At 40.0% G+C, this 8,014-nt stretch overlaps 1 non-coding gene across 1 annotated transcript; it reads left to right on the top strand.

Moving 5' to 3' along the window:
• Positions 1 to 7,651: 7,651 nt before the first annotated feature.
• On the top strand, positions 7,652 to 7,755 carry LOC112788228 (small nucleolar RNA R71). Its single transcript, XR_003195602.1, has one exon. It is a non-coding gene; the product is annotated as a small nucleolar RNA R71 (small nucleolar RNA).
• Positions 7,756 to 8,014: the final 259 nt, after the last annotated feature.

The raw sequence follows: 8,014 nt of genomic DNA, 5'->3' as shown, positions 1-8,014 counted from the left end.
CATAAGAAGAGATGATGCTTGATCACTGATTATACCACACAATTTCATGAACCACAATTTGGTAGGATTACATGTCACAATATCCATCCAAACCCCAATCCAATCCACTGTGAGAAAGCTTCTCTAGCATGAATCCTCCATTCCTTTCCCAAGGCTCCGAAGGATTCCAAGTATGAGTAGTCTCTTTCCCAAGACAACTACTCAATGGAATTAGATCGAGAAGCTTTCTAACAAAATTCAAGAGAAAAGATTGAAGAAGAAGATAAACTATTATTGATTCATTGAATTACAATAGAGCTCCCTAACCCAATGAAAGGGGGTTTAGTGAATCATAGCTCTGAATTCAATTACAAAGAAAAAGAAACTAGCTAAAAGTGAAAGTAAAGGGTCTTTCTAACTTAACTTCTATCCTATTTATACACTTTCTATATTGAGCTTCAGTTGTGCTTCTTGGGCTTTGAGGCCTCTCCTTGCTTTCCTTTTGCCTTGGGTTTATGATCCATCATCTTGATGAGGTTGTTGATCCAGATCCTGTAACATTTATTGAGCCAACTTAGTGATAATCAAATAATGACACATGACTCAATAAATTGAGATTTCAAATTCATCAATCCTTCAGGCCCAATCCCATAAACCATGATATTCAATTGGGTTTCATACCAAAGTAAGTTTAAGTTAATAATTGTGCTCAAAGACTAACTTAAATCACAATATTTTTGGCCCAGAAACCCTTTTCAAGAGTGGCGTTTAAGTTGTAGTTTAAGCTTAAACTGCAACTTAAACGCCAGACACTTCCAGTGAGGCCATTTGTAGAAGCACGTTTAAGCTTCAGTTAAGGTTAAACTGAAGCTTAAACGTGGAAATGGAAGAAGGTAGCCCTGGAGAGTCATGTAGTCGAACACGTTTAAGCTTCAGTTTAAGGTTAAACTGAAGCTTAAACGTGGAGATAGGAAGGGCAGCCCTGGAGGTCGAACACGTTTAACCTCCAGTTTGAGGTCAAACTGGAGGTTAAACGTGGAAAAGGGTGGAGGCATACTGGAAGTCGAACACGTTTAACCTCCAGTTTGAGGTCAAACTGGAGGTTAAACGTGGAAGCTTGGAATGGTGGCCCTGGAGGTGTCGAACACGTTTAACCTCCAGTTTGGGGTCAAACTGGAGGTTAAACGTGGAGATGGAGAGAGCAACCCTGGAGTGAAAAAACTATCGAACACGTTTAAGCTCCAGTTTGAGTCAAACTGGAGCTTAAACGTGGAATGGCCCCTGGTACTCTTCCTGGTTCTGGCGTTTAACCTCCAGTTTGAGGTCAAACTGGAGGTTAAACGTGGAACTCCTCCCTGGGTGGCATACTCATTCTGGCGTTTAACCTCCAGTTTGAGGTCAAACTGGAGGTTAAACGTGGAATGCTCCTTAAGTGAGGCTTTTCATTCTGGCGTTTAACCTCCAGTTTGAGGTCAAACTGGAGGTTAAACTTCAATCCCAGCATCTCTTATCCTTCATGATTTTGGCGTTTAAGCTCCAGTTTAGGCTTAAACTGGAACTTAAACTCCACATGTGATATTCAAGCTTCCTTTATTGATTTTGTTGCTTCCTTGCTTAGCCTCTTCTTCCCTGAAATCATCCAAACAATTGCATCAAAGTCTTGCAAAATTTCATGAGAAATCTTTCATTCATAGCATTTAAGTAATATAACTAAAACTCATGGAATTTGCATCAAAATCATATTGTTTGGATGGTTCATTACTTTGTTCTTCATTTAACCATTTTTGGTTACTTTAAGCTCAAGAAAATGCATAAAACAACTAAAACTAACAGAAACATGCTAGTGAAACTAGCCTATGATGCCTTGGCATCACAACACCAAACTTAATACTTGCTTGTCCCTAAGCAAGTCCTGAGTTATTTGAGAAGAAAGTATGAACAGAAAGTAATTACATTGGCTATATTAGCAAGCATTTGAAGTTCATCAGAAGGGTTCTATGCAGAAAGTTGCAGCATCACTTTTTCATACTTATCAGGTAGGATTATCACTTTTTCATTGCATCCATCAAAAATTGCTATGGCCTCCTGTTATTCTTATGTCTTTGGCACTTTTCTTTTGTTTTTCTTTTCCTTTTCTTAGAGCTTCTTTTGCTCCTTGTTTGCTTAGTGTCATGTGTTGCACAAGCCTTTGGCATTTTCTTTTTCTTATCAGTGCACTACACATATCCACTTTAGGCATTTTAGTTCACATTTCTTCTTGAGACATTGGTGCCCAGCACCTCTTTGTGTGACTAAATGTTTTGTATTGAGGTTGCTCTTGATAATGGATTTTTGGTTGATAATCCCGGGTTAGTTAACCCAAGTTACCAAGTGTTGAAACACTCCTCAGAACCTATTCATCCAAGCATATCCTTAATACATAAACACCACAGGCATTTGTCTCAGAAGTTCAAACCATTGGTGCCTAGCTTATTTTCTCAATTTTTTTTGCTTTTTGGTTGCCTTTTTCCGTGGCTTTTTCTTTTCCTTTTTCTTTCTTTTTCATGGCCAAAGACATTTATTCATCAAGATCCATAGACAATTTTTACTTATACATAAAAAATGATAATTCTACACTTCTAATTTTAGTGATGTGACTAAACAATCAAGCATGCATACCACCACTTAATTCTACTTGATTTGTCACTAATTTAGCCAAGTTACTTTTGTTCAAACTTTTCTTTTATTTTTGGAAACAGAACAAGCATGGCACGCACTTGTTTAAGAAGGTGAAGTTATATCCAAACATCTAGGCACTCACTTTATTCAAAGCACTTAACAAACACACATACTAAAAAAACGACTCATAAAAAAAAAACTCCACCTAACACTTAAATGACTGATGATGAAAACACGTTCATAAAGACAATTCACCAATTATCATTTGATTATTAAGGAACGAGACCACCTCTTATTTATTGCTTGGTTCTTCTTAATTCTTGGGATCCTGCTTCTTCTTGCTTCCTGCCTCTTTTTGACCACTTGTGCTTCCTTTGTCTTTTCTTATGAGTTTTTTCCAGAATCCAGCCTTTTTCATCGTTTCTTCCACTCCTTTTTCAAGGATCATTGCCTTGTTTATTTCTCCTTCTTTCCTCCCTTTGAAATACTCATCATAAGCTGGGAATGCTGGGTCCATCTTGTGTAGATGTTCCCCTATGTAGTTAAGCTTGATTTGCGAACTGATGTTGTAGTCAGCTTGGACTGAGTATCTTGCATTCTGTAAAGTAGTGGCTTCCTTGATTGCCAAGACATTGGCATCTTGGTGTTGGCATATGTGGCCGAAGGATTCCTGTAAGTGTAGATTTTGTTCCCTTTGCAGATCAAAGAATCTTGATTCAAAGTTCCTTTGCTTATCCATCATTTTTAGATGAAAGTCTTCTTGTCTTTCCTGAGACCTCATGTATTGTTGAGACATTCCTTCCATGATTTCCTGCATTCTGCTCATATCCATGGGGTCTCTGGGAATTCGTTGTCTTCTTTCAGGAGTTGCTTGCTCTTCTTGCTCTTCTTCTCTGTCTTCTCCTTCCTGTCTTTCTTGTCCTGCTTCTTGCTCGGCTTCCACTTGTTGCCCTTCTTCATTTCTTCTTCTTGTATGTCTTGGAGGAGTTGGGCCAAGAGTCATTCTGTGTGCAGTTATGGCCAGCCCAGGATATAGCCAATTAGGTCTTTCATCCTCAAGTGGTACTTGGGCATCGATGCATAGTCTAATGATGGTGCTAGGGAAATGAAGCCAGGATTCAGGGTCACTTTTCTCACTAAACTCTTGTATCTGTTCAGCAATGAGTTTATGAACCTTGATCTCTCCTCCAACCATAATGCAATGTAGCAAGATGGCTCTTTTAGGGACTATTTCTGAAGAGTTTGCAGTGGGTAGGATGGATCTCCTAACTATTGCATACCACCCTTTAGCTTCAGGTGTTAGGTCTCCTCTTCTCAAGACTCTTGGAGCCCCTCTTGTTTTTCTCACCCATTCAGCTCTGATGGCACAAAGGTCTTCAGCAATAGTTGTATAGTCAGGTTCTCCTCTCATCCTTTCTTCATAACTTGCTTGGCTGAAATGTATGTTTTTCAGGCCAAGAGTTTTCATGATTGCTTTGGGACTGAAGTCAACTTCCACCCCTCTCACATAGCTTTTGTATGTGGGGTTCTTGGTTTGATCCTCCCTTACTGCATTTGCATAAAATTCCTTCACCAAGTTGATGTTGATTCTAGTGATTGGCTTAGTTAGGAGCTCCCACTTCCTCTTTTTAATCTTTTCCCAAACACCTGGGAACTCATCCTTTTCAAGTTCAAAGGGGACCTCAGCTAGTACCGTTTTAGGTCTCATCCATTCGGCTTGAATCTCATGGAACACTGATCTGTATCTCCATGCATCGAATCCCCTGTTTTCCTCCATTGGCTGCTTGTCTTTTCTTCTTTTGTGGCTAGATGAAGCTGCCATTTTGGTAAGTGACAACTAAAGTTGACAAGGTGAAGCAAGAAGTGTTGTTGGAGGTGTGGTGAGATTGTTTTCGGCAAGAGATGGTTATGCTATGATGAAGGAAAAAGTGTATGAAGGAGGATTGATGGTGTGGGACTCGTTCCCCAAGTGGTTCTTTATAGTGCCCATGAGTGAAAAATGAATGGCTAGGGTGGTTTGTGAAGGGTGGCTTGATGGTAAATATATGAATTGTAGATAAGGACGATTGGCTTTTCATTTTCTTGGAAGTATTCTGGATGCATTAGGTTGTACATGTAGCTTTCTTTTCTTGCAGAACTTCCTTTTCCCATGTGTTAGTTTCAAAGATTTGTGAATTTTCTTTTTGACCAAGCACGTACCTCCCTTTGTCTTTTTCCTCCATTTTTGTCTTTTCTTTTGTACCTGCATAAACAAACAAATTTGCTATCATTTTTCGGTCCATGTGAATTATGAATAGTATTTGCACATGTAAATCAATGCTTGTCTTTATGAGCTTATAGCCGTGACTTCTACATGAATGCACACTTATTATTTGGACACCAAACTTAGTTTTTGGTTAAGTCTCCTGATGACATGAAATCCATATTGGTTGTCCTTAATGAGTGTGCATATTTCTAATAAATCATAGTCACCTTGGCTCTTTGATTCTAAACAAAGTGACTACCCTAAGTAATTGAAACTAAAGCATTAAAACATATGAATGGTATACTTGTCATGAATTTTGAAATCCAGAGGAACTTCTTGCTTTTCATAAACTGTGTTCAAAAAGAACACCAAACTTAATGTTTGGTTGTGCACCTTGAATGAAAGATGGAATTCAATTTGAGTAAGATTTGGGAGTGCCATCAGGCACACCAAACTTAGAGACCAATTGTAATTTACATGCACGGTTTAGTGCACTTAATCAATAGTTGTCCTGAGGATTCAAGTTCATGCATAAGAAACCATACTTTATTAGATGTAAAGCAAAGCACTAAAGATTAAGGATACTAAAAACATGGGTTGCCTCCCATGAAGCGCTTCTTTAACGTCACTAGCTTGACGGTTGTCCCTTGTTAGGGTGGATTGTAGTGCTTGACGTCCTCTCCTCTCACTATGAAAACGTCCCCTCTTGATTCATTCATGACCTCTAAATGTTCCATAGAAAGAACTTTCTTGATTGTGAACACTTGAGGGAGCTGGGAAGGAATGGTCTTGAGGCCAGGTGGGATTGGCAGATAATGACTTGAGATCACTTTATCCCCTGGAGAAAAACCTTCAGTGGGAATTTTCTTGTTTCTCCATCCTCTTGGCAATCTCCCTATCACTCTTCCCTTTCTCTTGAGGATTTCTTCATTGACCTTTATGTCAGGAGGATCCTTCTGATCTGTTTCCACTGATTCTTGTGGCTCTAACTCTTGCAACTCTTGTTTGCCTTCCAATGACTGTTTTAGAGTCTCAGCTGCTGGATTACTTTCCTCCAAACACGGATGGCTACTATCATCTTTAGGCCTTTCAGATTCTGGTTCAGGTTCAGATGCAGGTTTGAAGATTTTGAACATGAGCTGTTCATCATGTATTCTCAGAATTAGTTCTCCTTGTTCTACATCTATGAGCGCTCTAGTAGTGGCTAGAAATGGTCTGCCCAGAATGATAGGGTGTAAATAGCTTTCCTCCATGTCCACAATGACAAAGTCTGTGGGGAAATAATAATCTCCTACTTTCACCAGCACATTTTCAACTACCCCTTCAGCTTGCTTCTGAGTTTTGTCAGCCAGTTGTATGATTACATCAGTGGATCTCACCTCGTTCAGTTGTAGCCTCTTCATAAGAGTTAGAGGCATCACATTTATGCTAGCTCCTAGATCACAGAATCCTCTGTCAATTTTTGTTTCTCCTATGATGCAAGGGATATGAAAACTTCCTGGGTCCGTTTTCTTAGAGAGTGTGTCCTTCTTGATGAGAGCACTGCATTCTTTGTTCATTGTTACCGTTTGTCCTCCCTTCAAAACTCTTTTCTTGCTTAACAATTCCTTTAAATATTTGATGTGTGTGGGCATTTGATGAAGAATCTCAAGAAAGGGAATATTGACATGCAGAGAATTAAATGTCTCTAGAAACCTTGAATAGGTTTTCCTTTTTTCACCTCCTCCTAACCTCTCAGGAAATGGTGCTTTTGGTTGGTATACTTCCATCATGCCTTTTTGCAGATCCTTGGCTTGCTCAGTTCCACTTTCCTGCTTAACTTCTTCCATATCTTCTTTCAAGATTTCTGGTTCCTGCTGTGAGGACCTGATTCCTCCTTCTTCTGAGACTTCCTTCAATATGGTGATGGCCTTGCACTCTTCCCATCTTACTCTCTTTTGTTCCCCCTTAGGATTCTTTTCTGTGTCACTAGGGAACACTGCAGTTGATTTGGGTGCCTGTTGAGATAGCTCTCCTACTTGAGATTCCAACCTTTTGAGTTTTTCACCATGGTTTCTTAAGGTAGTTCTCACATCATCCCTGAAGCTCTTCAATTCAATTATGTCTTGGCTCATGGTTGCCATCATTCCTTCCATCCGGTTTAATTGATCTTGAAATTGTTGGTTCGGATTAGGTTGGGTATGTTGATTATTTTGGCCATGATATGATGATTGGGGGTAAGTGTTTTGTGTGGCTTGGTATGATCTTTGGTTGGAGTTTTGGTATGTGGAATTGTTTTGTTGGTTGTGGTTGTAAGGTTTGTGGTTTTGTGGTTGGGTTTGTTGGTTTCCCCACCCAAAGTTTGGGTGGTTTCTCCAGCCTGGGTTGTAAGTGTTGGAGTGTGGATCATATGATTGCCTTTGTTGGTTTCCCACATAGTTAACCTCATCCCAATCACCTCCTTCAATGCCTACTTCCTCTTGATCTTGTGTGTGTATTGCAGCCACTTGCTTTGTTTCTAATTGCCTGGTAAGCTCTGCTAGTTGCTTGGCAAACACCTTGTTTTGGGCTAGAATTGTATCAACATGGTTCAGCTCCATGACTCCCTTAGTGTTGTGCCTTTCTGATGCATAGTAGTACTCATTCTCAGCCACTGTCTCGATCACTTCAATGGCTTCTTCCACGGTCTTTTTCTTGTTCAATGAACCTCCTGATGAATGGTCTACAGCCTTCCTTGATTCATAAGAGAGCCCATCATAGAAGATGTGCAATTGCACCCAATCATGGAACATGTTTGGTGGGCATTTCCTTGTCAAGTCCTTGAATCTCTCCCATGCCTCGTAGAGAGTTTCACCATCTTGTTGTCTAAAAGTTTGGACCTCAGATCGAAGCCTATTGACCTTTTGTGGAGGGTAGAAACGTGCCAGAAACTTGCCTTCCACCTCATCCCATGTGGTTAGACTCCCCCTTGGGAATGATTCCAGCCACTTAGCTGCCTTGTCCCTAAGTGAAAATGGGAACAAGAGCAGTTTATAGGCATCTTCCTGGACTCCATTGGACTTCACAGTGTCACAAATTCTCAGGAATTTTGTGAGATGTTGGTTTGGGTCTTCATTAGCACTTCCTCCAAAGGAACAATGATTTTCCACCAAT

This window comes from Arachis hypogaea, chromosome 20 (genome assembly GCF_003086295.3).
Source record: "Arachis hypogaea cultivar Tifrunner chromosome 20, arahy.Tifrunner.gnm2.J5K5, whole genome shotgun sequence".
In the NCBI taxonomy this organism is placed as follows: domain Eukaryota; kingdom Viridiplantae; phylum Streptophyta; class Magnoliopsida; order Fabales; family Fabaceae; genus Arachis; species Arachis hypogaea.
Note: the sequence above shows the minus strand (reverse complement) of the source record. Positions and strands in the feature narration are given on the sequence as shown.